The sequence below is a fragment of the Leptopilina boulardi genome, unplaced genomic scaffold, assembly GCF_019393585.1.
Source record: "Leptopilina boulardi isolate dan_hultmark-lab unplaced genomic scaffold, ZJU_Lbou_2.1 LbouV2_382, whole genome shotgun sequence".
NCBI classification, from domain to species: Eukaryota; Metazoa; Arthropoda; class Insecta; order Hymenoptera; family Figitidae; genus Leptopilina; species Leptopilina boulardi.
In genome coordinates, this window is record NW_026137954.1 from 302,329 (window position 1) to 329,962 (window position 27,634).

At 33.7% G+C, this 27,634-nt stretch overlaps 2 long non-coding RNA genes across 2 annotated transcripts; both read right to left on the minus strand.

Moving 5' to 3' along the window:
- Nucleotides 1-954: 954 nt before the first annotated feature.
- On the minus strand, nucleotides 955-4,996 carry LOC127288261 (uncharacterized). The gene is made up of 2 exons (XR_007844011.1): nucleotides 4,567-4,996; nucleotides 955-1,411 (listed from the first exon to the last, which is right to left on the minus strand). It is a non-coding gene; the product is annotated as an uncharacterized LOC127288261 (long non-coding RNA).
- Nucleotides 4,997-5,439: 443 nt separating this feature from the next.
- Nucleotides 5,440-15,873, minus strand: LOC127288260 (uncharacterized). The gene is made up of 2 exons (XR_007844010.1): nucleotides 14,283-15,873; nucleotides 5,440-7,137 (listed from the first exon to the last, which is right to left on the minus strand). It is a non-coding gene; the product is annotated as an uncharacterized LOC127288260 (long non-coding RNA).
- Nucleotides 15,874-27,634: the final 11,761 nt, after the last annotated feature.

A 27,634-nucleotide genomic window follows, 5' to 3' on the forward strand; every position in this document is an offset into this window, starting at 1 on the left:
AAACACTTTTTTTAAATTTTTGAACTATGGGCCAAGTATGGCGAAGTATAGGAGGCTTAAAAAAAACTTTTTTTTAAATTTTTGAACTATGGGCGAACTATGGGCCAAGTATGGCGAAGTATGGGAGGCGAAAAAAACACTTTTTTTTAAATTTTCGAACTATGGGCGAAGTATGGCGAAGTATGGGAGGCGAAAAAACACTTTTTTTTAAATTTTCGAACTATGGGCGAACTATGGGCCAAGTATGGCGAAGTATAGAAGGCGAAAAAAACACTTTTTTTTAAATTTTCGAACTATGGGCGAACTATGGGCAAAGTATGGCGAAGTATGAGAGGCGAAAAAAACACTTTTTTTAAATTTTAGAACTATGGGCGAACTATGGGCCAAGTATGGCGAAGTATGGGAGGCCTAAAAAAAACTTTTTTTTAATTTTTGAACTATGGGCGAACTATGGGCCAAGTATGGCGAAGTATGGGAGGCGAAAAAAACACTTTTTTTTAAATTGTCGAACTATGGGCGAACTATGGGCCAAGTATGGCGAAGTATAGAAGGCGAAAAAAACACTTTTTTTTAAATTTTCGAACTATGGGCGAACTATGGGCCCAGTATGGCGAAGTATGGGAGGAGAAAAAAAAACTTTTTTTTAAATTTTTGAACTATGGGCGAACTATGGGCCAAGTATGGCGAAGTATGGGAGGCCTAAAAAAAACTTTTTTTTAATTTTTGAACTATGGGCGAACTATGGGCCAAGTATGGCGAAGTATGGGAGGCGAAAAAAACACTTTTTTTTAAATTTTCGAACTATGGGCGAACTATGGGCAAAGTATGGCGAAGTATGGGAGGCGAAAAAAACACTTTTTTTTAATTTTTGAACTATGGGCGAACTATGGGCCAAGTATGGCGAAGTATGGGAGGCGAAAAAAACACTTTTTTTTAAATTTTCGAACTATGGGCGAACTATGGGCAAAGTATGGCGAAGTATGGGAGGCGAAAAAAACACTTTTTTTTAAATTTTCGAACTATGGGCGAACTATGGGCAAAGTATGGCGAAGTATGGGAGACGAAAAAAACACTTTTTTTTTAATTTTCGAACTATGGGCGAACTATGGGCAAAGTATGGCGAAGTATGGGAGGCGAAAAAAACACTTTTTTTAATTTTTGAACTATGGGCGAACTATGGGCCAAGTATGGCGAAGTATGGGAGGAGAAAAAAACACTTTTTTTAAATTTTTGAACTATGGGCCAAGTATGGCGAAGTATAGGAGGCGAAAAAAACACTTTTTTTTAAATTTTCGAACTATGGGCGAAGTATGGCGAAGTATGAAAGGCGAAAAAAACACTTTTTTTAAAGTTTAGAACTATGGGCGAACTATGGGCCAAGTATGGCGAAGTATGGGAGGCCTAAAAAAAACTTTTTTTTAATTTTTGAACTATGGGCGAACTATGGGCCAAGTATGGCGAAGTATGGGAGGCGAAAAAAACACTTTTTTTTAAATTTTCGAACTATGGGCGAACTATGGGCAAAGTATGGCGAAGTATGGGAGGCGAAAAAAACACTTTTTTTTAAATTTTCGAACTATGGGCGAACTATGGGCAAAGTATGGCGAAGTATGGGAGACGAAATAAACACTTTTTTTTTAATTTTCGAACTATGGGCGAACTATGGGCAAAGTATGGCGAAGTATGGGAGGCGAAAAAAACACTTTTTTTAATTTTTGAACTATGGGCGAACTATGGGCCAAGTATGGCGAAGTATGGGAGGAGAAAAAAACACTTTTTTTAAATTTTTGAACTATGGGCCAAGTATGGCGAAGTATAGGAGGCGAAAAAAACACTTTTTTTTAAATTTTCGAACTATGGGCGAAGTATGGCGAAGTATGAAAGGCGAAAAAAACACTTTTTTTAAATTTTAGAACTATGGGCGAACTATGGGCCAAGTATGGCGAAGTATGGGAGGCCTAAAAAAAACTTTTTTTTAATTTTTGAACTATGGGCGAACTATGGGCCAAGTATGGCGAAGTATGGGAGGCGAAAAAAACACTTTTTTTTAAATTTTCGAACTATGGGCGAACTATGGGCAAAGTATGGCGAAGTATGGGAGGCGAAAAAAACACTTTTTTTTAAATTTTCGAACTATGGGCGAACTATGGGCAAAGTATGGCGAAGTATGGGAGACGAAATAAACACTTTTTTTTTAATTTTCGAACTATGGGCGAACTATGGGCAAAGTATGGCGAAGTATGGGAGGCGAAAAAAACACTTTTTTTAATTTTTGAACTATGGGCGAACTATGGGCCAAGTATGGCGAAGTATGGGAGGAGAAAAAAACACTTTTTTTAAATTTTTGAACTATGGGCCAAGTATGGCGAAGTATAGGAGGCGAAAAAAACACTTTTTTTTAAATTTTCGAACTATGGGCGAAGTATGGCGAAGTATGAAAGGCGAAAAAAACACTTTTTTTAAATTTTAGAACTATGGGCGAACTATGGGCCAAGTATGGCGAAGTATGGGAGGCCTAAAAAAAACTTTTTTTTAATTTTTGAACTATGGGCGAACTATGGGCCAAGTATGGCGAAGTATGGGAGGCGAAAAAAACACTTTTTTTTAAATTTTCGAACTATGGGCGAACTATGGGCCAAGTATGGCGAAGTATGGGAGGCGAAAAAAACACTTTTTTTTAAATTTTCGAACTATGGGCGAACTATTGGCAAAGTATGGCGAAGTATGGGAGGCGAAAAAAACACTTTTTTTTAAATTTTCGAACTATGGTGGAACTATGGGCCAAGTATGGCGAAGTATGGGAGTCGAAAAAAACACTTTTTTTTAAATTTTTGAACTATGGGCGAACTATGGGCCAAGTATGGCGAAGTATGGGAGGCGAAAAAAACACTTTTTTTTAAATTTTCGAACTATGGGCGAACTATGGGCCAAGTGTGGCGAAGTATGGGAGGCAAAAAAAACACTTTTTTTTAATTTTCGAACTATGGGCGAACTATGGGCCAAGTATGGCGAAGTATGGGAAGCGAAAAAAACACTTTTTTTTAAATTTTCGAACTATGGGGGAACTATGGGCCAAGTATGGCGAAGTATGGAAGGCGAAAAAAACACTTTTTTTTAAATTTTCGAACTATGGGCGAACTATGGGCCCAGTATGGCGAAGTATGGGAGGAGAAAAAAACACTTTTTTTTAAATTTTTGAACTATGGGCGAACTATGGGCCAAGTATGGCGAAGTATGGGAGGCGAAAAAAATCATTTTTTTCAAATTCTTCAAATATGGGCGAACTATGGGCAAAGTATGGCAAAGTATGGGAGGCGAAATAAACACTTTTTTTTTAATTATTTGAATTATGGTGGAACTATGGGCCAAGTATGGCGAAGTATGGGAGGCGAAAAAAATCATTTTTTTCAAATTCTTCAAATATGGGCGAACTATGGGCAAAGTATGGCGAAGTATGAGAGGCGAAAAAAACATTTTTTTTTAAATTTTCGAACTATGGGGGAACTATGGGCCAAGTATGGCGAAGTATGGGAGGCGAAAAAAACACTTTTTTTTAAATTTTCGAACTATGGGCGAACTATGGGCCAAGTGTGGCGAAGTATAGGAGGCGAAAAAAACACTTTTTTTTAAATTTTCGAACTATGGGCGAACTATGGGCCCAGTATGGCGAAGTATGGGAGGAGAAAAAAACACTTTTTTTTAAATTTTTGAACTATGGGCGAACTATGGGCCAAGTATGGCGAAGTATGGGAGGCGAAAAAAATCATTTTTTTCAAATTCTTCAAATATGGGCGAACTATGGGCAAAGTATGGCAAAGTATGGGAGGCGAAATAAACACTTTTTTTTAAATTATTTGAATTATGGTGGAACTATGGGCCAAGTATGGCGAAGTATGGGAGGCGAAAAAAATCATTTTTTTCAAATTCTTCAAATATGGGCGAACTATGGGCAAAGTATGGCGAAGTATGAGAGGCGAAAAAAACACTTTTTTTTAAATTTTCGAACTATGGGGGAACTATGGGCCAAGTATGGCGAAGTATGGGAGGCGAAAAAAACACTTTTTTTTAAATTTTCGAACTATGGGGGAACTATGGGCCAAGTATGGCGAAGTATGGGAGGCGAAAAAAACACTTTTTTTTAAATTTTCGAACTATGGGCGAACTATTGGCCAAGTATGGCGAAGTATGGGAGTCGAAAAAAACACTTTTTTTTAAATTTTTGAACTATGGGCGAACTATGGGCCAAGTATGGCGAAGTATGGGAGGCGAAAAAAACACTTTTTTTTAAATTTTCAAACTATGAGCGAACTATGGGCCAAGTGTGGCGAAGTATGGGAGGCAAAAAAAACACTTTTTTTTAATTTTCGAACTATGGGCGAACTATGGGCCAAGTATGGCGAAGTATGGGAGGCCTAAAAAAAACTTTTTTTTAATTTTTGAACTATGGGCGAACTATGGGCCAAGTATGGAGAAGTATGGTAGGCGAAAAAAACACTTTTTTTTAAATTTTCGAACTATGGGCGAACTATGGGCAAAGTATGGCGAAGTATGGGAGGCGAAAAAAACACTTTTTTTTAATTTTTGAACTATGGGCGAACTATGGGCCAAGTATGGCGAAGTATGGGAGGCGAAAAAAACACTTTTTTTTAAATTTTCGAACTATGGGCGAACTATGGGCAAAGTATGGCGAAGTATGGGAGGCGAAAAAAACACTTTTTTTTAAATTTTCGAACTATGGGCGAACTATGGGCAAAGTATGGCGAAGTATGGGAAACGAAATAAACACTTTTTTTTAATTTTCGAACTATGGGCGAACTATGGGCAAAGTATGGCGAAGTATGGGAGGCGAAAAAAACACTTTTTTTAATTTTTGAACTATGGGCGAACTATGGGCCAAGTATGGCGAAGTATGGGAGGAGAAAAAAACACTTTTTTTAAATTTTTGAACTATGGGCCAAGTATGGCGAAGTATAGGAGGCGAAAAAAACACTTTTTTTAAATTTTCGAACTATGGGCGAAGTATGGCGAAGTATGAAAGGCGAAAAAAACACTTTTTTTAAAGTTTAGAACTATGGGCGAACTATGGGCCAAGTATGGCGAAGTATGGGAGGCCTAAAAAAAACTTTTTTTTAATTTTTGAACTATGGGCGAACTATGGGCCAAGTATGGCGAAGTATGGGAGGCGAAAAAAACACTTTTTTTTAAATTTTCGAACTATGGGCGAACTATGGGCGAAGTATGGCGAAGTATGAAAGGCGAAAAAAACACTTTTTTTAAATTTTAGAACTATGGGCGAACTATGGGCCAAGTATGGCGAAGTATGGGAGGCCTAAAAAAAACTTTTTTTTAATTTTTGAACTATGGGCGAACTATGGGCCAAGTATGGCGAAGTATGGGAGGCGAAAAAAACACTTTTTTTTAAATTTTCGAACTATGGGCGAACTATGGGCAAAGTATGGCGAAGTATGGGAGGCGAAAAAAACACTTTTTTTTAAATTTTCGAACTATGGGCGAACTATGGGCAAAGTATGGCGAAGTATGGGAGACGAAATAAACACTTTTTTTTAATTTTCGAACTATGGGCGAACTATGGGCAAAGTATGGCGAAGTATGGGAGGCGAAAAAAACACTTTTTTTAATTTTTGAACTATGGGCGAACTATGGGCCAAGTATGGCGAAGTATGGGAGGAGAAAAAAACACTTTTTTAAAATTTTTGAACTATGGGCCAAGTATGGCGAAGTATAGGAGGCGAAAAAAACACTTTTTTTTAAATTTTCGAACTATGGGCGAAGTATGGCGAAGTATGAAAGGCGAAAAAAACACTTTTTTTAAATTTTAGAACTATGGGCGAACTATGGGCCAAGTATGGCGAAGTATGGGAGGCCTAAAAAAAACTTTTTTTTAATTTTTGAACTATGGGCGAACTATGGGCCAAGTATGGCGAAGTATGGGAGGCGAAAAAAACACTTTTTTTTAAATTTTCGAACTATGGGCGAACTATGGGCCAAGTATGGCGAAGTATGGGAGGCGAAAAAAACACTTTTTTTTAAATTTTCGAACTATGGGCGAACTATTGGCAAAGTATGGCGAAGTATGGGAGGCGAAAAAAACACTTTTTTTTAAATTTTCGAACTATGGTGGAACTATGGGCCAAGTATGGCGAAGTATGGGAGTCGAAAAAAACACTTTTTTTTAAATTTTTGAACTATGGGCGAACTATGGGCCAAGTATGGCGAAGTATGGGAGGCGAAAAAAATCATTTTTTTCAAATTCTTCAAATATGGGCGAACTATGGGCAAAGTATGGCAAAGTATGGGAGGCGAAATAAACACTTTTTTTTTAATTATTTGAATTATGGTGGAACTATGGGCCAAGTATGGCGAAGTATGGGAGGCGAAAAAAATCATTTTTTTCAAATTCTTCAAATATGGGCGAACTATGGGCAAAGTATGGCGAAGTATGAGAGGCGAAAAAAACATTTTTTTTTAAATTTTCGAACTATGGGGGAACTATGGGCCAAGTATGGCGAAGTATGGGAGGCGAAAAAAACACTTTTTTTTAAATTTTCGAACTATGGGCGAACTATGGGCCAAGTGTGGCGAAGTATAGGAGGCGAAAAAAACACTTTTTTTTAAATTTTCGAACTATGGGCGAACTATGGGCCCAGTATGGCGAAGTATGGGAGGAGAAAAAAACACTTTTTTTTAAATTTTTGAACTATGGGCGAACTATGGGCCAAGTATGGCGAAGTATGGGAGGCGAAAAAAATCATTTTTTTCAAATTCTTCAAATATGGGCGAACTATGGGCAAAGTATGGCAAAGTATGGGAGGCGAAATAAACACTTTTTTTTAAATTATTTGAATTATGGTGGAACTATGGGCCAAGTATGGCGAAGTATGGGAGGCGAAAAAAATCATTTTTTTCAAATTCTTCAAATATGGGCGAACTATGGGCAAAGTATGGCGAAGTATGAGAGGCGAAAAAAACACTTTTTTTTAAATTTTCGAACTATGGGGGAACTATGGGCCAAGTATGGCGAAGTATGGGAGGCGAAAAAAACACTTTTTTTTAAATTTTCGAACTATGGGGGAACTATGGGCCAAGTATGGCGAAGTATGGGAGGCGAAAAAAACACTTTTTTTTAAATTTTCGAACTATGGGCGAACTATTGGCCAAGTATGGCGAAGTATGGGAGTCGAAAAAAACACTTTTTTTTAAATTTTTGAACTATGGGCGAACTATGGGCCAAGTATGGCGAAGTATGGGAGGCGAAAAAAACACTTTTTTTTAAATTTTCAAACTATGAGCGAACTATGGGCCAAGTGTGGCGAAGTATGGGAGGCAAAAAAAACACTTTTTTTTAATTTTCGAACTATGGGCGAACTATGGGCCAAGTATGGCGAAGTATGGGAGGCCTAAAAAAAACTTTTTTTTAATTTTTGAACTATGGGCGAACTATGGGCCAAGTATGGCGAAGTATGGGAGGCGAAAAAAACACTTTTTTTTAAATTTTCGAACTATGGGCGAACTATGGGCAAAGTATGGCGAAGTATGGGAGGCGAAAAAAACACTTTTTTTTAAATTTTCGAACTATGGGCGAACTATGGGCAAAGTATGGCGAAGTATGGGAGACGAAATAAACACTTTTTTTTAATTTTCGAACTATGGGCGAACTATGGGCAAAGTATGGCGAAGTATGGGAGGCGAAAAAAACACTTTTTTTAATTTTTGAACTATGGGCGAACTATGGGCCAAGTATGGCGAAGTATGGGAGGAGAAAAAAACACTTTTTTTAAATTTTTGAACTATGGGCCAAGTATGGCGAAGTATAGGAGGCGAAAAAAACACTTTTTTTTAAATTTTCGAACTATGGGCGAAGTATGGCGAAGTATGGCGAAGTATGGGAGGAGAAAAAAACACTTTTTTTAAATTTTTGAACTATGGGCCAAGTATGGCGAAGTATAGGAGGCGAAAAAAACACTTTTTTTTAAATTTTCGAACTATGGGCGAAGTATGGCGAAGTATGAAAGGCGAAAAAAACACTTTTTTTAAAGTTTAGAACTATGGGCGAACTATGGGCCAAGTATGGCGAAGTATGGGAGGCCTAAAAAAAACTTTTTTTTAATTTTTGAACTATGGGCGAACTATGGGCCAAGTATGGCGAAGTATGGGAGGCGAAAAAAACACTTTTTTTTAAATTTTCGAACTATGGGCGAACTATGGGCGAAGTATGGCGAAGTATGAAAGGCGAAAAAAACACTTTTTTTAAATTTTAGAACTATGGGCGAACTATGGGCCAAGTATGGCGAAGTATGGGAGGCCTAAAAAAAACTTTTTTTTAATTTTTGAACTATGGGCGAACTATGGGCCAAGTATGGCGAAGTATGGGAGGCGAAAAAAACACTTTTTTTTTAAATTTTCGAACTATGGGCGAACTATGGGCAAAGTATGGCGAAGTATGGGAGGCGAAAAAAACACTTTTTTTTAAATTTTCGAACTATGGGCGAACTATGGGCAAAGTATGGCGAAGTATGGGAGACGAAATAAACACTTTTTTTTTAATTTTCGAACTATGGGCGAACTATGGGCAAAGTATGGCGAAGTATGGGAGGCGAAAAAAACACTTTTTTTAATTTTTGAACTATGGGCGAACTATGGGCCAAGTATGGCGAAGTATGGGAGGAGAAAAAAACACTTTTTTTAAATTTTTGAACAATGGGCCAAGTATGGCGAAGTATAGGAGGCGAAAAAAACACTTTTTTTTAAATTTTCGAACTATGGGCGAAGTATGGCGAAGTATGAAAGGCGAAAAAAACACTTTTTTTAAATTTTAGAACTATGGGCGAACTATGGGCCAAGTATGGCGAAGTATGGGAGGCCTAAAAAAAACTTTTTTTTAATTTTTGAACTATGGGCGAACTATGGGCCAAGTATGGCGAAGTATGGGAGGCGAAAAAAACACTTTTTTTTAAATTTTCGAACTATGGGCGAACTATGGGCCAAGTATGGCGAAGTATGGGAGGCGAAAAAAACACTTTTTTTTAAATTTTCGAACTATGGGCGAACTATTGGCAAAGTATGGCGAAGTATGGGAGGCGAAAAAAACACTTTTTTTTAAATTTTCGAACTATGGTGGAACTATGGGCCAAGTATGGCGAAGTATGGGAGTCGAAAAAAACACTTTTTTTTAAATTTTTGAACTATGGGCGAACTATGGGCCAAGTATGGCGAAGTATGGGAGGCGAAAAAAACACTTTTTTTTAAATTTTCGAACTATGGGCGAACTATGGGCCAAGTGTGGCGAAGTATGGGAGGCAAAAAAAACACTTTTTTTTAATTTTCGAACTATGGGCGAACTATGGGCCAAGTATGGCGAAGTATGGGAAGCGAAAAAAACACTTTTTTTTAAATTTTCGAACTATGGGGGAACTATGGGCCAAGTATGGCGAAGTATGGAAGGCGAAAAATACACTTTTTTTTAAATTTTCGAACTATGGGCGAACTATGGGCCCAGTATGGCGAAGTATGGGAGGAGAAAAAAACACTTTTTTTTAAATTTTTGAACTATGGGCGAACTATGGGCCAAGTATGGCGAAGTATGGGAGGCGAAAAAAATCATTTTTTTCAAATTCTTCAAATATGGGCGAACTATGGGCAAAGTATGGCAAAGTATGGGAGGCGAAATAAACACTTTTTTTTTAATTATTTGAATTATGGTGGAACTATGGGCCAAGTATGGCGAAGTATGGGAGGCGAAAAAAATCATTTTTTTCAAATTCTTCAAATATGGGCGAACTATGGGCAAAGTATGGCGAAGTATGAGAGGCGAAAAAAACATTTTTTTTTAAATTTTCGAACTATGGGGAACTATGGGCCAAGTATGGCGAAGTATGGGAGGCGAAAAAAACACTTTTTTTTAAATTTTCGAACTATGGGCGAACTATGGGCCAAGTGTGGCGAAGTATAGGAGGCGAAAAAAACACTTTTTTTTAAATTTTCGAACTATGGGCGAACTATGGGCCCAGTATGGCGAAGTATGGGAGGAGAAAAAAACACTTTTTTTTAAATTTTTGAACTATGGGCGAACTATGGGCCAAGTATGGCGAAGTATGGGAGGCGAAAAAAATCATTTTTTTCAAATTCTTCAAATATGGGCGAACTATGGGCAAAGTATGGCAAAGTATGGGAGGCGAAATAAACACTTTTTTTTAAATTATTTGAATTATGGTGGAACTATGGGCCAAGTATGGCGAAGTATGGGAGGCGAAAAAAATCATTTTTTTCAAATTCTTCAAATATGGGCGAACTATGGGCAAAGTATGGCGAAGTATGAGAGGCGAAAAAAACACTTTTTTTTAAATTTTCGAACTATGGGGGAACTATGGGCCAAGTATGGCGAAGTATGGGAGGCGAAAAAAACACTTTTTTTTAAATTTTCGAACTATGGGGGAACTATGGGCCAAGTATGGCGAAGTATGGGAGGCGAAAAAAACACTTTTTTTTAAATTTTCGAACTATGGGCGAACTATTGGCCAAGTATGGCGAAGTATGGGAGTCGAAAAAAACACTTTTTTTTAAATTTTTGAACTATGGGCGAACTATGGGCCAAGTATGGCGAAGTATGGGAGGCGAAAAAAACACTTTTTTTTAAATTTTCAAACTATGAGCGAACTATGGGCCAAGTGTGGCGAAGTATGGGAGGCAAAAAAAACACTTTTTTTTAATTTTCGAACTATGGGCGAACTATGGGCCAAGTATGGCGAAGTATGGGAGGCCTAAAAAAAACTTTTTTTTAATTTTTGAACTATGGGCGAACTATGGGCCAAGTATGGCGAAGTATGGGAGGCGAAAAAAACACTTTTTTTTAAATTTTCGAACTATGGGCGAACTATGGGCAAAGTATGGCGAAGTATGGGAGGCGAAAAAAACACTTTTTTTTAATTTTTGAACTATGGGCGAACTATGGGCCAAGTATGGCGAAGTATGGGAGGAGAAAAAAACACTTTTTTTTAAATTTTCGAACTATGGGCGAACTATGGGCAAAGTATGGCGAAGTATGGGAGGCGAAAAAAACACTTTTTTTTAAATTTTCGAACTATGGGCGAACTATGGGCAAAGTATGGCGAAGTATGGGAGACGAAATAAACACTTTTTTTTTAATTTTCGAACTATGGGCGAACTATGGGCAAAGTATGGCGAAGTATGGGAGGCGAAAAAAACACTTTTTTTAATTTTTGAACTATGGGCGAACTATGGGCCAAGTATGGCGAAGTATGGGAGGAGAAAAAAACACTTTTTTTAAATTTTTGAACTATGGGCCAAGTATGGCGAAGTATAGGAGGCGAAAAAAACACTTTTTTTTAAATTTTCGAACTATGGGCGAAGTATGGCGAAGTATGAAAGGCGAAAAAAACACTTTTTTTAAAGTTTAGAACTATGGGCGAACTATGGGCCAAGTATGGCGAAGTATGGGAGGCCTAAAAAAAACTTTTTTTTAATTTTTGAACTATGGGCGAACTATGGGCCAAGTATGGCGAAGTATGGGAGGCGAAAAAAACACTTTTTTTTAAATTTTCGAACTATGGGCGAACTATGGGCAAAGTATGGCGAAGTATGGGAGGCGAAAAAAACACTTTTTTTTAAATTTTCGAACTATGGGCGAACTATGGGCAAAGTATGGCGAAGTATGGGAGACGAAATAAACACTTTTTTTTTAATTTTCGAACTATGGGCGAACTATGGGCAAAGTATGGCGAAGTATGGGAGGCGAAAAAAACACTTTTTTTAATTTTTGAACTATGGGCGAACTATGGGCCAAGTATGGCGAAGTATGGGAGGAGAAAAAAACACTTTTTTTAAATTTTTGAACTATGGGCCAAGTATGGCGAAGTATAGGAGGCGAAAAAAACACTTTTTTTTAAATTTTCGAACTATGGGCGAAGTATGGCGAAGTATGAAAGGCGAAAAAAACACTTTTTTTAAATTTTAGAACTATGGGCGAACTATGGGCCAAGTATGGCGAAGTATGGGAGGCCTAAAAAAAACTTTTTTTTAATTTTTGAACTATGGGCGAACTATGGGCCAAGTATGGCGAAGTATGGGAGGCGAAAAAAACACTTTTTTTTAAATTTTCGAACTATGGGCGAACTATGGGCAAAGTATGGCGAAGTATGGGAGGCGAAAAAAACACTTTTTTTTAAATTTTCGAACTATGGGCGAACTATGGGCAAAGTATGGCGAAGTATGGGAGACGAAATAAACACTTTTTTTTTAATTTTCGAACTATGGGCGAACTATGGGCAAAGTATGGCGAAGTATGGGAGGCGAAAAAAACACTTTTTTTAATTTTTGAACTATGGGCGAACTATGGGCCAAGTATGGCGAAGTATGGGAGGAGAAAAAAACACTTTTTTTAAATTTTTGAACTATGGGCCAAGTATGGCGAAGTATAGGAGGCGAAAAAAACACTTTTTTTTAAATTTTCGAACTATGGGCGAAGTATGGCGAAGTATGAAAGGCGAAAAAAACACTTTTTTTAAATTTTAGAACTATGGGCGAACTATGGGCCAAGTATGGCGAAGTATGGGAGGCCTAAAAAAAACTTTTTTTTAATTTTTGAACTATGGGCGAACTATGGGCCAAGTATGGCGAAGTATGGGAGGCGAAAAAAACACTTTTTTTTAAATTTTCGAACTATGGGCGAACTATGGGCCAAGTATGGCGAAGTATGGGAGGCGAAAAAAACACTTTTTTTTAAATTTTCGAACTATGGGCGAACTATTGGCAAAGTATGGCGAAGTATGGGAGGCGAAAAAAACACTTTTTTTTAAATTTTCGAACTATGGTGGAACTATGGGCCAAGTATGGCGAAGTATGGGAGTCGAAAAAAACACTTTTTTTTAAATTTTTGAACTATGGGCGAACTATGGGCCAAGTATGGCGAAGTATGGGAGGCGAAAAAAACACTTTTTTTTAAATTTTCGAACTATGGGCGAACTATGGGCCAAGTGTGGCGAAGTATGGGAGGCAAAAAAAACACTTTTTTTTAATTTTCGAACTATGGGCGAACTATGGGCCAAGTATGGCGAAGTATGGGAGGCGAAAAAAATCATTTTTTTCAAATTCTTCAAATATGGGCGAACTATGGGCAAAGTATGGCGAAGTATGAGAGGCGAAAAAAACATTTTTTTTTTAAATTTTCGAACTATGGGGGAACTATGGGCCAAGTATGGCGAAGTATGGGAGGCGAAAAAAACACTTTTTTTTAAATTTTCGAACTATGGGCGAACTATGGGCCAAGTGTGGCGAAGTATAGGAGGCGAAAAAAACACTTTTTTTTAAATTTTCGAACTATGGGCGAACTATGGGCCCAGTATGGCGAAGTATGGGAGGAGAAAAAAACACTTTTTTTTAAATTTTTGAACTATGGGCGAACTATGGGCCAAGTATGGCGAAGTATGGGAGGCGAAAAAAATCATTTTTTTCAAATTCTTCAAATATGGGCGAACTATGGGCAAAGTATGGCAAAGTATGGGAGGCGAAATAAACACTTTTTTTTAAATTATTTGAATTATGGTGGAACTATGGGCCAAGTATGGCGAAGTATGGGAGGCGAAAAAAATCATTTTTTTCAAATTCTTCAAATATGGGCGAACTATGGGCAAAGTATGGCGAAGTATGAGAGGCGAAAAAAACACTTTTTTTTAAATTTTCGAACTATGGGCGAACTATGGGCCAAGTGTGGCGAAGTATGGGAGGCAAAAAAAACACTTTTTTTTAATTTTCGAACTATGGGCGAACTATGGGCCAAGTATGGCGAAGTATGGGAAGCGAAAAAAACACTTTTTTTTCAATTTTCGAACTATGGGGGAACTATGGGCCAAGTATGGCGAAGTATGGAAGGCGAAAAATACACTTTTTTTTAAATTTTCGAACTATGGGCGAACTATGGGCCCAGTATGGCGAAGTATGGGAGGAGAAAAAAACACTTTTTTTTAAATTTTTGAACTATGGGCGAACTATGGGCCAAGTATGGCGAAGTATGGGAGGCGAAAAAAATCATTTTTTTCAAATTCTTCAAATATGGGCGAACTATGGGCAAAGTATGGCAAAGTATGGGAGGCGAAATAAACACTTTTTTTTTAATTATTTGAATTATGGTGGAACTATGGGCCAAGTATGGCGAAGTATGGGAGGCGAAAAAAATCATTTTTTTCAAATTCTTCAAATATGGGCGAACTATGGGCAAAGTATGGCGAAGTATGAGAGGCGAAAAAAACATTTTTTTTTAAATTTTCGAACTATGGGGGAACTATGGGCCAAGTATGGCGAAGTATGGGAGGCGAAAAAAACACTTTTTTTTAAATTTTCGAACTATGGGCGAACTATGGGCCAAGTGTGGCGAAGTATAGGAGGCGAAAAAAACACTTTTTTTTAAATTTTCGAACTATGGGCGAACTATGGGCCCAGTATGGCGAAGTATGGGAGGAGAAAAAAACACTTTTTTTTAAATTTTTGAACTATGGGCGAACTATGGGCCAAGTATGGCGAAGTATGGGAGGCGAAAAAAATCATTTTTTTCAAATTCTTCAAATATGGGCGAACTATGGGCAAAGTATGGCAAAGTATGGGAGGCGAAATAAACACTTTTTTTTAAATTATTTGAATTATGGTGGAACTATGGGCCAAGTATGGCGAAGTATGGGAGGCGAAAAAAATCATTTTTTTCAAATTCTTCAAATATGGGCGAACTATGGGCAAAGTATGGCGAAGTATGAGAGGCGAAAAAAACACTTTTTTTTAAATTTTCGAACTATGGGGGAACTATGGGCCAAGTATGGCGAAGTATGGGAGGCGAAAAAAACACTTTTTTTTAAATTTTCGAACTATGGGGGAACTATGGGCCAAGTATGGCGAAGTATGGGAGGCGAAAAAAACACTTTTTTTTAAATTTTCGAACTATGGGCGAACTATTGGCCAAGTATGGCGAAGTATGGGAGACGAAAAAAACACTTTTTTTTAAATTTTTGAACTATGGGCGAACTATGGGCCAAGTATGGCGAAGTATGGGAGGCGAAAAAAACACTTTTTTTTAAATTTTCAAACTATGAGCGAACTATGGGCCAAGTGTGGCGAAGTATGGGAGGCAAAAAAAACACTTTTTTTTAATTTTCGAACTATGGGCGAACTATGGGCCAAGTATGGCGAAGTATGGGAAGCGAAAAAAACACTTTTTTTTAAATTTTCGAACTATGGGGGAACTATGGGCCAAGTATGGCGAAGTATGGGAGGCGAAAAAAACACTTTTTTTTAATTTTTGAACTATGGGCGAACTATGGGCCAAGTATGGCGAAGTATGGGAGGCGAAAAATACACTTTTTTTTAAATTTGCGAACTATGGGGGAACTATGGGCCAAGTATGGCGAAGAATGGGAGGCGAAAAAAATCATTTCTTTCAAATTCTTCAAATATGGGCGAACTATGGGCAAAGTATGGCGAAGTATGAGAGGCGAAAAAAACACTTTTTTTTAAATTTTCGAACTATGGGGGAACTATGGGCCAAGTATGGCGAAGTATGGGAGGCGAAAAAAACACTTTTTTTTAAATTTTCGAACTATGGGCGAACTATTGGCAAAGTATGGCGAAGTATGGGAGGCGAAAAAAACACTTTTTTTTAAATTTTCGAACTATGGTGGAACTATGGGCCAAGTATGGCGAAGTATGGGAGGCGAAAAAAACAATTTTTTTTAAATTTTTGAACTATGGGCGAACTATGGGCCAAGTATGGCGAAGTATGGGAGGCGAAAAATACACTTTTTTTTAAATTTGCGAACTATGGGGGAACTATGGGCCAAGTATGGCGAAGAATGGGAGGCGAAAAAAATCATTTTTTTCAAATTCTTCAAATATGGGCGAACTATGGGCAAAGTATGGCGAAGTATGAGAGGCGAAAAAAACACTTTTTTTAAAATTTTTGAACTATGGGCGAACTATGGGCCAACTATGGAAGATTGGAGGAAGTTGGAAGTTGGAAGATTGAAAAAAAAAGATTTTCTCGCATCTCATACTTCGCCATACTTTGCCCATAGTTCACCCATAGTTCGAAGATTCGAATAAAATGATTTTTTCGCCTCCTATTCTTCGCCATACTTGGCCCATAGTTCCCCCATAGTTCAAAAATTAAAAAAAAGTGTTTTTTTCGCCCCCCTTACTTCGCCATACTTTGCCCATAGTTCGCCCATATTTGACGAATTTGAAAAAAATGATTTTTTTTGCCTTCCATAGTTCGCTATACTTGGCCCACAGTTCGCCCATAGTTCAAAATTTTTTAAAAAAAGGGTTTTTTTAAAGCCATACTTTAACTATGGGATTCGCTCATTAGCAATACTTTTGCCATACTTTGTCAGCTTTTGGCCATCTTTAACCCATAGTTGGCCATACTTTGCCATCTTTGGCCCATACTTCCATTTCCACGCGGGAAGTCACTGTTATTTGTGTTAATTTAAGGTGATTTAAACAGAGATAATACATAGTTGCTCATATTTTCTCAAAATAAAGTAATTTTGCCCAGCATTTTACCCATTTTTAATCCGTTTTTGTCCTTTTTTTAAAAAAGTTGTATAACTTTTTTGTTTTAATCGCTATTAAAAATTGTCAGAGGAAAAAAGACTACAATGAGAAAGAAAATTGAGGACGAAGTCGAGGACTAACTTGAACCAAAAATAAGGACGAATAGGAGGACTAACTTAAGAAAAAAAATCAGGGCGAAAATGAGGACTAACTTGAAACTAAGTTGAGGACTAATTTGAAAAACAAAAATGAGGACGAAGTTAAGGACTAACTCAAAACGAAAATGAGGACGAATTTGATAACAAAGATGGGAACTAACTTAAGGACGAAGTTGAGGACTAGCTTGAAACGAAAATGAGGACGAACATGAGGACTAACTCAAACACGAAAATGAGGACGAACATGAGGACTAACTCAAAAACGAAAATAAGGACGAAGTTTAGGACTAACTTATGAACGAAAATGAGGACGAAGTTGAGGACTAACTTGAAAAGAAAATAAGGACGAAGTTGAGGACTAACTTGGAAACGAAGTTGAGGACTAATTTGAGAAAGAAAATGAGGACAAAGTTAAGGACTAACTTCAAACGAAAATGAGGGAAAAAATGAAAACTAACTTAAGAATGAAATTATGGACGAATTTGAGGACTAACTTAAAACGAAAATGAGGACTAATTTAAGGACAAAAAATGAAAACTGACTTGAGGATGAAAATGAGGACTAACTTGAAAAACAAAAATAAGGACGAAAATGAGGACTATCTTCAAAAACGAAAATGAGGACGAATTTAAGGACCAAGATGAGAAATGACTTGAGGACGAAGATGAGGACTAACTTGAAAACGAAAATGATGACGAATTTGAGGACTAACTTGAAAAACAAAAATGAGGACAAAGTGAAGACTAATTTGAAAAAGAAAATGAGGACTAATTTGAGAAAGAAAATGAGGACAAAATTCAGGACTAACTTCAAACGAAAATGTGGACGAATATATGGACAAAGATGAGAACTAACTTGTGGACGAAAATGAGGACTAACTTTAAAAACGAAAATGAGGACTATCTTCAAAAACGAAAATGAGGACGAAGATGAGAACTAACTCAAAAACGAAAATAAGGACAAAGTGAGGACTAACTTAAGAACGAAAAAGTGGACGAATTTGAGCTTTAACTAGAAACGAAAATGAAAGCGAAAATGTGGACGAAATTAAGGACTAACTTGAAAACGAAAATGAGGACGATAATGAGGACTAACTTGAAATAAAAATGAGAGCGAAAATGTGGACGAATTTGAGGACTAACTTGAAAACGAAAATGAGGACGAAAATGAGGACTAACTTGAAAAACGAAAATGAGGACGAATTTGAGGACTAACTTGAAACGAAAATGAGGACGAAGTTGCAGACTAATTTGAGAAAGAAAGTGAGGACGAAGTTGAGGACTAATTTGAGAAAGAAAATGAGAACAAAGTTCAGGACCAACTTTAAACGAAAATGAGGACAATGATGAAAACTAACTTAAGAATGAAAATGAGGACGAATTTGAGGACTAACTTGAAAGGAAAATGAGGACGAATTTAGGAACAAAGATGAGAACTGATTTGAGGATTAAAATGAGGACTAATTTGAAAAACAAAAATAAGGACGAAAATGAGGACGAATTTGAGGACTAACTTGAAAGGAAAATGAGGACGTATTTAAGGACAAAGATGAAACTGATTTGAGGATGAAAATGAGGACTAATTTGTAAAACAAAAATAAGGACGAAAATGAGGACTAACTTGAAAAACGAAAATGAGGACGAATTTGAGGACTAACTTGAAAACGAAAATGAGCACGAAAATGAGGACTTACATGAAACGAAAATGAGAGCGAAAATGAGGACGAATTTGAGGACTAACTTGAAAAACAAAAATGAGGACGAAGTCTGCCGACTAATTTAAGAAAAAAAATGAGGACAAAGTTGAGGACTAATTTGAGAATGAAAATGAGGACAAAGTTCAGGACTAACTTCTAACGATAATGAGGACAGTGATGAAAACTAACTTAAGAATGAAAATGAGGACGAATTTGAGGACTAAATTGAAACGAAAATGAGGATGAATTTGAGATCTAACTTGAAAAACACAAATGAGGACGAAGTTGCCGTCTAATTTGAGAAAAAAAAATGAGGACGAAGTGAGGACTAATTTGAGAAAGAAAATGAGAACAAAGTTCATTACTAACGTATAACGAAAATGAGGACGAATATAAGGACAAAGATGAGAACTAACTTGAGGACGAAAATGAGGACTAACTTAAAAAACAAAAATAAAGACGAAGTTGCGTACTAGTTTGAGAAAGAAAATGAGGACGAATTTGAGGACTTACTTGAAAGGAAAATGAGGACAAAGTTCAGGAGCACAATGATGAAAACTAATTTAAGAATGGAAATTAGGACGAATTTGAGGACTAACTTGAAACGAAAATGTGGACGAATTTTTAAGGACAAAGATGAGAACTGATTTGAGGACGAACATGAGGACTAACTTGAAACTAAGTTGAGGACTAATTTGAAAAACAAAAATGAGGACGAAGTTAAGGACTAACTCAAAACGAAAATGAGGACGAATTTGATAACAAAGATGGGAACTAACTTAAGGACGAACATGAGGACTAACTCAAACACGAAAATGAGGACGAACATGAGGACTAACTCAAAAACGAAAATAAGGACGAAGTTTAGGACTAACTTATGAACGAAAATGAGGACGAAGTTGAGGACTAACTCAAAAACGAAAATAAGGACGAAGTTTAGGACTAACTTATGAACGAAAATGAGGACGAAGTTGAGGACTAACTTGAAAAGAAAATAAGGACGAAGTTGAGGACTAACTTGGAAACGAAGTTGAGGACTAATTTGAGAAAGAAAATGAGGACAAAGTTAAGGACTAACTTCAAACGAAAATGAGGGAAAAAATGAAAACTAACTTAAGAATGAAATTATGGACGAATTTGAGGACTAACTTAAAACGAAAATGAGGACGAATTTAAGGACAAAGATGAAAACTGACTTGAGGATGAAAATGAGGACTAACTTGAAAAACAAAAATAAGGACGAAAATGAGGACTATCTTCAAAAACGAAAATGAGGACGAATTTAAGGACCAAGATGAGAAATGACTTGAGGACGAAGATGAGGACTAACTTGAAAACGAAAATGAGGACGAATTTGAGGACTAACTTGAAAAACAAAAATGAGGACAAAGTGAAGACTAACTTAAGAACGAAAAAGTGGACGAATTTGAGCTTTAACTAGAAACGAAAATGAAAGCGAAAATGATGACGAAATTAAGGACTAACTTGAAAACGAAAATGAGGACGATAATGAGGACTAACTTGAAATAAAAATGAGAGCGAAAATGAGGACGAATTTGAGGACTAACTTGAAAACGAAAATGAGGACGAAAATGAGGACTAACTTGAAAAACCAAAATGAGGACAAAGTTAAGGACTAACATTTAAATGAAAATGAGGACGAAAATGAGGCCGAAGTTGTTTACATTGCCAGGATTAATTTTATTTAGCAGAAAAAAATTTAGATAAGCTTTAAATGCATGAAACTGACTGTCCCCATTTACCCCAAAATTTCGGGTAAATGGGGACAGCATAGTTATTTTAAAAAAGCTTTTAGAAAAAAGCCTCCTTAAATATATTACTGTAATAAGGGATGAAAAAACTTGAAAAAAATTGTATTAGATATATGATAGTTAAACCAATTAAAATTTTTTCATTTTTTTTTATTTCAGTATTTTGTCTCGCATTTGAAAAATCATACAAAATTTTTTTCTTATTCCTTATGATTTTTATAACAGAAATTCATTTGAATTTTGGATTTTTGTTATTATTAACTAAATTGACAAAAATAAAAAATTGAAGTGAATTTAAAAGTCAAAAGTTATTAAACAGCATTAGAACTACAAATAAATTAGTACATGCAGTCAATAAATATTTTTTTCCACCTTTTCTAAACAGTTTTTATTCACAAGAACAGAATTTTTCAAAGTTAAAACAAAAAAATTAATATTTAGCCGAGTTCAACTGAACTTTATCCTTCAAAAGTTATTAAATAGCATTAGAACTACAAATAAATTAGTACATGAAGTCAATTAATATTTTTTCCACCTTTTCCACGTAGTTTTTATTCAGACAGAACAGAATTTCTTAAAGTTGAAACAAAAATATTAATATTTAGCCGAGTTCAAGTGAACTTTATCCGTTCAAAAGTTATTAAACAGCATTAGAGCTACAAATAGATTGGTACGTGTAGTCAATTAATATTTTTTCCACCTTTTCCACGTAGTTTTTATCCGAAAGATACACAATTTCTCAAAGTTGAAACAAAAATATTAATATTTAGCCGAGTTCGAGTGAACTTTATCCGTTAAAAGTTATGAAACAATATTAGAGCTACAAGTAAATTGGTACACGTGTAGTCAATTAATATTTTTTCCATCCTTTTCCACGTAGTTTTTATCCAAAAAAAAAAAATTTCTCAGAGTTGAATCAAAAATATTAATATTTAGCCGAGTTCACGTGTAACTTTATCCGTCAAAAGTTATTAAACAGCATTAGAGCTACAAATACATTGGTACTTGTAGTCAATTAATATTTTTTCCACCTTTTCCACGTAGTTTTTATCCAGACAGAACAGAATTTCTCAAAGTTGAAACAAAAATATTAATATTTAGCCGAGTTCAAGTGAACTTTATCCGTTAAAAGTTATTAAACAATATTAGAGCTACATGTAAATTGGTACGTGTAGTCAATTAATAATTTTTCCATCCTTTCCAAGTAGTTTTTATCCAAAAATAAAGAATTTCTCAGAGTTGAAACAAAAATATTAATATTTGGCCGAGTTCAAGTGAACTTTATCCGTTAAAATTTATTAAACAATATTAGAGCTACATGTACATTGGTACGTGTAGTCAATTAATAATTTTTCCACCTTTTCCAAGTGGTTTTTATCCAAAAAAAAGAATTTCTCAAAGTTGAAACAAAAATATTAATATTTAGCCGAGTTCAAGTGAACTTTATCCGTTAAAAGTTATGAAACAATATTAGAGCTACATGTAAATTGGTACGTGTAGTCAATTAATAATTTTTCCATCTTTTCCAAGTAGTTTTAATCCAAAAAAAAAGAATTTCTCAGAGTTGAAACAAGAATATTAATATTTGGCCGAGTTCAAGTGAACTTTATCCGTTAAATTTTATGAAACAATATTAGAGCTACATGTAAATTGGTACGTGTAGTCAATTAATAATTATTCTACCTTTTCCAAGTTATTTTAATCCAAAAAAAAGAATTTCTCAAAGTTGAAACAAAAATATTAATATTTAGCAGAGTTCAAGTGAACTTTATCCGTTAGAAGATATTAAACAATATTAGAGCTACAAATAAATTGGTACGTGTAGTCAATTAATAATTTTTTCATCTTTTCCAAGTATTTTTTATCCAAAAAAAAAGAATTTCTCAAAGTTGTAACAAAAATATTAATATTTAGCCGAGTTCAAGTGAATTTTATCCGTCAAAAGTTATTAAATAGCATTAGAACTACAATTAAATTAATACATGTAGTCAATTGATATTTTTTCTACCTATTCCACGTAGTTTTAGTCCAAAGGAACAGAATTTCTCAAAGTTGAAACAAAAAAATTAATATTTAGCCGAGTTCAAGTGAACTTTATCCGTTAAAAGATATTAAACAATATTAGAGCTACAAATAAATTGGTACGTGTAGTCAATTAATAATTTTTCCATCTTTTCCAAGTAGTTTTTATCAGAAAAAAGAATTTCTCAAAGTTGAAACAAAAATATTAATATTTAGCCGAATTCAAGTGAAATTTATCCGCTAAAAGTGATTAAACTGCATTATAACTACAAATAAACTTGTACAAGAAGTCAATTAATATTTTTTCCACCTTTTCCACGATGTTTTCATCCGCTAGAACACAATTAGTCAAAGTTATTTAAAAAAGATTAATATAAAGCCGAGTTCCAGTGACCTTTATTCGTTGATTAATATTAAACCGAAACCGAGTTAGATATAAATTTTCAAAATTATTCTATCAAGGTTTTTCGACATTTCCACGAAGTTTTCATCCGCCAGAACACAATTAGTCAAAGTTCGTTAAAAAAGATTAATATTTAGCCGAGTTCAAGTAACCGTTATTCATTATATAAGATAAAACCGGAACGGAAATACAAATAATATTGTAGAATTATTTTACCAAGATTTTCCACCTTTTCCACGAAGTTTTCATCCGCTAGAACACAATTATTCAAAGTTCGTTATAAATGATGACTATTTAGGCGAGTTACCATTTTTTTCTGTAAAAAAATTAATTGACTAATTATTTTATAATGTAGTTAATTAAATTTTTTTAGAGAAAACTATTGTCATAAAAATTATTTTCAGCCGAAAAAAATGTTTTTTGTTGAGGAAATTATTGTTTTTACCATTTTTTTCTGAAAAAAATTAATTGACTAAGTATTGTATAATTTAGTTAATTACATTTTTTTAAGGAAAAAAATTAATTGACTAATAATTGAATAATTTAATTATTTAATTTTTTTTAAAGAAAAAAATTGTCAAAAAAATTATTTCCAACCCAAAAAAATTGTTTTGTTTGGGAAATAATTTTTTTTTTAAACTTAGTTTTTTTCGTCTAATTTCTCAAATTTCATAGTTTTGAAAAAGTATGGGGAAAGTATGGGAAAAGTATGGGAAGCGAAAATTATCATTTTTCTTCAAAATTTCGCTTTCTTTGTCGAATTTTTAAAAATTAACTTTTTTAGATAATAGATAAAAGATAGATAATTTTCGCATCCTATACTTTCCCCATACTTTTTTAAAACTTTAAAATTTGAGAAATTTTACGAAAAAAAAAATTTTGTTAAAAATTAATTTCCTCTTTTATAAAAGGACTTTGCCAAAAGTTTAAAATTTTAGAAAAAAAAATATATTTTTGAGAAATTTAAAAAGTTTTGCCTCCCATACTCATATATTTTCCCCATACTTTTTCCAAACTTTGAAATTTGATAAGTTTGAGAGAAGAAACTATGTTTTAAAAAAAAAATAATTTCGTTCTTTCTAAAGGTACTTAGCCAAAAGTTTGAAATTTGAGATATTCGACGAAAAAAAGTAATTTTTTGAAAAAAATTGATAATTTTTGCATCCCATACTCTTCCCATACTTTCCTCATACTCTGGCCATTATTTATTTTGCATACGAAAGTATGGGAAGTGATCGGAATCCAGACTTTCCCCATACTATCTCATACTTTCCCCATAATTTCCCCATACTTTCATTTTTACGCGGGAAATGATTAATAATGACCTTCATATGATAGAATGGCACTCAAATACACTTCGAAATGTGTAAGCTGGTCTGCATAGTGAAAAAAATTATCAAAAATTTGTATTTCCTTTTTTCCAATGCAAATGAAGTTTTTGACACCTCTTTAAGTCGACAAATGAATTTCCATTGCAAGAAATCTTAATAATTGCTAAATTTTTGGGTGGCTCAACCATGTCTCACACGTCGTTTAGCGTCACATCACACACAAAAATAAGCGCGTGATCCAAACACCATATTACGTTCTACATTTTCATATAACATCTTAATGAACAATTTTAGTCAAGTTACTTTGTCTTTGACATATTTTTTCTGCACTTTTCTGTCTTCTTTTGAAACAAGAAAAAATTTTTTTTTGAGCGTACAGCACTCACGGAATTATTTCTTAGAAATTAAATTGCACACAAAAACTGCTAACCAACAATTTTCACCGACCAAAATAAACTTCACTTGAACTCGGCTAAATATTAATATTTTTGTTTCAACTTTGAGAAATTCTTTTCTGTCGGATGAAAACTTCATTGAAAAGATGAAAAATAATAATAGATTACATATTTAAAAATTTTTTTTATTAATTTTTTTATTATTACTTTAAATCTATATTCGCCAGTTCATTAATTAGAACTCTATTTAATAAATTCAATTTGAGTAAGAATTTAATTTAGTAATGGAAGAATTCGTAAATAAATAGGTTATTTATTCAATTCAAATTTTGCTTTATTTGAATCAAAAATTCTTACATTTTGTGAAAATAAATTATGTATTTGGATCGAATAAAATAATAATTGCAACAATTAAAGAGGTTTTAGTTTCAATAAAATCAATTACTTATGATAAGTAATCGAATATTTGATTCAAGAAAATTATTAGTTTATGTATTCAATACATGCAGTATTGAATCAAATAATTTTCATAAATGACTCAAATAATTATTTATTAGCTTTGCATATTCCATTTATTTTATTTCAATACTTTGTATTTGATTCGAATTACTATTTATTTTATACGACAAAATAAAATACTTATGTGTAGTAAATATTTCAAAAAATGAAATAATATCCATAATTGATTTAAATTATTATTTATTAGTTTGAAATATTCCATTTGTTTGATTCGAATACTTTGTATTTGATACAAATTATTATTTACTTGTCACGATTTAATAAAATACTTAGGTTTAGTAAATGTGTATTTGGTTCAAATACATATTTATTGGATAATAGACAAGTAAATTATGTATTTGGATCAAATAATTTTTATTTTATCCAAATATTTTTTTTCAGTGTGGAAAAGGAAGCAATTGCAAACCTTTTTGCAATAAATTTTTATAAACAATTAGCTCAAAATTGTACGATGCATCCTATGCTCTGAAAATTAAAAACAATCAAGTCTATCTATAATAAAATATTATATAACTATAATTAAACTATTGGGTTGATAGCATAACCGAAAAAAATGACAATTTAATAAAATAAATTTTTTTTTAAAACCAATACTGCCATTTAAAGGAACGTGGCGTAAAAGAACGTAAAAAATAATCAATTTTTCTTAAACATTTTTTTTAAATTATAATAATTAATATTAAATGAAATCGCACATTAGTTTTTTTATTTTTTTTAATTTACCGCGTTTTTCCTTACTTCACAAACCTCGACTTTCAAGTGTTTCAAGATTCATCACCTTATTTTTTTAATATTTGGTGTTTTGGTGCACATAACCAACGTTTGCGATATTTTTTAAATCCCTTAAATTTCTTCAAACATATTGAAAATCTTCTCATTTCTTCTTTTTCTCTTCTTTGCATTCAATTCAGGTAATTTTTGTTACGTTATGTTTATTTACTACATATTTCTATAATATTATTTTAAAATGACATAATTTCAATAGCTAAAATTTTCTTTTTGGAAAAGTATTATTTTCTTAAATTTTAGATTAACCTTTTTCGGATTCAAAGAAATTTTAAAAGCACAATTATTTTTTACAATGTAAATTATCAAAAAACATAAAAAATATAAAAGAGAATAAATATTTATTTAATTATTATTATTTATTTATTGAATTTTATTTTGAATTTTATTAAATATAATTATTTTTTATATGAATTTTCATATTTTGAATTACCATTTAACACAATTTCTGTTTAAACGAATTTTTATTTAACAAAATTTTTTATTTAAAAGAATTCTAATGTAAGCCAATTCAGCATAATTATTATTTAATAGAATTTTAACCTTCTCCTACTGGAGATTTTCGTATACGGAAGTATGGGGCTACCCGAGATAACCTAAAAAAACAATTATTATCATTATTATATTATAATTTTATTTATTACAAAAAGATGTGGTTGGTTGAAAAAGTTGTAAAGTGAAAAGGTAACGTTTTTGTGAATGTTGATATTGGGGTTTAAAAAATTTTTTTTTTATTAAATTGTTTAAAAAAATTACATAAACAATTTATTTTGCTTTGAATCCAATATTTAATTTTGCGTTAGAAACGCTGTGTAATGTATAATCTTTAATGGTTTAATGTTATATAGATGATTCTACAAACGAAAGACTTTTTACCGGTCAGGCTTATTTTCTATGAAAAATATAATTTTCTTTTTTAGGAAAATTGTAAATCCTAATGGTTTCTATTGTTGCACTAAAAAGCATCTATTGAAAAAAAAAATTTTCAAAAAAACACATACAAATTCTCATTCACCTGGCATCCATTCTTTCCATTTAATGTTGTTTCAACATTTTTTTTAAATGACAAATTCTCATTCTTCCCGTTCTCATTCGTCCAACACTTTTAAGGTTCGTGGTTGCTGATTAAGAATCCGATGTCAGTTTTTAATAATACAAATTAGCGGATGCAATATTTCGCACGATTGTTGAAAAAATTTAATGTATTAAAAATTTCTAGATAAGTAGTTTCCAGTGATTTTAAAGTTAATTTTAAATATTTATCCGCCATATTGGATCCGCCATTTTGAATTTTGAAAAACTAACATCAGATTCGTAATTTGCGTCCCGAAAACACACGAGTAATAAATTGTATAAAAAACCATCCATTATTTTTTGTGTTAATGTGAATTTTCTATACACCATCTTAATTTCCTGGATAAATTATTCATAAATAACTATAACATTTGTAATATACAATTGTAATATAAAAATCAATTTTTATTATTTATTTATAATATAATGGTGACTTAAACATTATTAGTTTGTACTTGAATTGATCCTCTTTGTGTATTATCACCTTAAAATTTTAAAACATATCCTATAATTGTTTGCTTCTAAAGTCTCTTCCTTCGCGACGCGTTATAATTTTTTCAAATATCTTCTTTCTTAATTCCTTACCGTACGCTATTATAATACTTTTTCAGAGCTTTTAATAAAACCATTCTCCGTGAGAAAATCAAAGGTAGAGGATGCGGAAAAGAAGTAGTTTTGCTCCTGAGTGTAGAGATGGTAATACTCCAACAAATGCGAATGAAGAGGAGGATGCTGCAAATGTAAGAATGTTTTCAAATACACTGTGAAAATTTCGATGAGGCTACCTATATAGAAAGGAGAGAGAGAGAGAGAGAGAGAGAGAGAGAGAGAGAGAGAGAGAGTAAAACTATATAGGAAATTCTAGGGACCCTTTAATGATCCTATACAGGAATATTTAGCTTGAAA